Genomic DNA, 2,029 nt, shown 5'->3' with positions numbered 1-2,029 from the left:
CAACTATAGTAAACTTTCAACATTTATGCAACATTTTGAACTGAATTGAAGTACAACAACAGCAGACACTAGACGAAGAAGAAGACTTAATTATCACTACACAGCTTAATTATCACTGAGCAGCTATGATTCAGTGTGCCTGGAGTAGAGAGGGGTTGAGGCCTTGCTCAAGGGCCCAACAGTAGCAGTTTGGCATCTCAAAAGTAATTACTATTGTCAACGTTATATATTTAACCAAGTATTGTGTCTGTATTTGAATCAAAGTAAAGCCAATATTGCTATAAACTAATTACAGAGAAGAGAAGGGGGACTTTACACTGTTCACAGTGTGCCATGTTTATTTGATATCGTGTCATAAACTGGGAAGGAGCTAGTAGTTTAGAAGCCTACCCTGTGTTGATGAGTTGAAATTTGCCTCCAACACGGCATAATAATATGGAATATTCAGTTGATCAGTGTGTAAAAATGCCTCTTTTACACCAGGCTGTTTGGTGGATAAGCAAAAGAAAACAAAATAAAAAGGCATTAAACTTCTAACCCCTGACAGAAGCAGAAACTGCTGGCTAAAGGTCAAAAAAATCCATTATCTGAAAGGGCCTACATTTGACCTTCATACCTGCTCCGCTATTATATTTAATCTGTAAAGACTTAACTGTCTCCCTCCACTTTTTCAGAGCTTTCTGGAGGACTTTACGATTGCACATTTGTTGTCATTTTCCAATGCCTGCATTTCAGAGTGAATAAATTAGACAGTGTGCTCTATTTTAACAAGTTCTGCAACTGTCAAATCCAATATTTATTTTTACTGTTTCCAAAAAACACTGACCAGGACTGTCCAGTCCCGCTGGATTCTGTTACAGTGTACTGAGCTTGCATGTTTTTCCAGCCCTTCATGCATGCTTCCAGTATTGAAAAAGTGTAGTGGGGCAGGTTGGATCTGATGAGGCTGAGCTTGTTCAAAATTTTCTGAAATTAAAGCAGAAGGCAGCATTGGCAATCACTGAATATTCCAATTTATTCTCCCTTTAAATGAGTTGCACAAAATGACTGAATACTTTTCCAGAATTACTTGACTGGCTTTTTCCAAATCCAAGGTCACCTAGGGCTCCTCATTCCTCTGCATGGATGCTATCGTTAACATGACTGTTAGCTGTCTAGCTGGTGTGGGTGTACTGATTGCTGTCTCGTAACACACAGCCTTATGTCTTAAAATATATGACTCAGTTTCACAAGCTATAAAATTGGCATGTCTCAGAAGAGCACAGATATTTCTTCACAAATTAGTGACCAGTTTGTTCCTTAAACTGCTAAAATGGTACTGTCCATAAGTCAGCACCCATTAATAGTACTCTTCCATTAGACAATGCACTTTATGTTCATAGTTAAGAGCAACATGCGGTCATGTTTTTCCGTTCCAGTGCAGATTACATTTGTCTTTAATTTATTTATGGACTTTTTGAAAAATGTCACAGCATTGTTCTCTGTACAGTGTACAGAACTTTTAAAAATAACCAATCACAATGAAAAACAAATCTGTAGGATGTGGTGACACTGAAATTGTAATGATTATCGGAAGAATATGGTTAGCCTTCTTCAATGTTTATAGTCATGACACAATTCCTTTAGGGATTTCCGAGAAAGAGAAAAAATATTATTGCGGATAGATGAGGAATCCTCATGAAACCATTTTAAGAATAAATATATTTACATTAGGTTGCATGTTCATACTGGGCTGTACACAGTCCAACTTGTTGAAATAGTCCTGATTTTATAGTTTTTTTAAATTTATGTTTAATCGACTTGATGCTTTTTTTGCTGATTTTTTATTATTTGGAAACGGTCCTAGAGATACATCAAACTTCCAAACTAATACCAGTATTAAATTCAGTCCAATATTTTATCATGCACATTTTACTGTTAGTTTGTTTAGCTATGAATTTACTCATATTTTACTGTATAATGTACATCTGCTCATAATATTACCATATCAACAACAACCAATCAAAACATTTTAGACACATTTGTTTGT

The sequence above is a fragment of the Hemibagrus wyckioides genome, linkage group LG09 (genome assembly GCF_019097595.1).
Source record: "Hemibagrus wyckioides isolate EC202008001 linkage group LG09, SWU_Hwy_1.0, whole genome shotgun sequence".
Classification (NCBI taxonomy): domain Eukaryota; kingdom Metazoa; phylum Chordata; class Actinopteri; order Siluriformes; family Bagridae; genus Hemibagrus; species Hemibagrus wyckioides.
The sequence above is the reverse complement of the archived record's forward strand: the minus strand, read 5'-3'. Positions refer to the sequence as shown.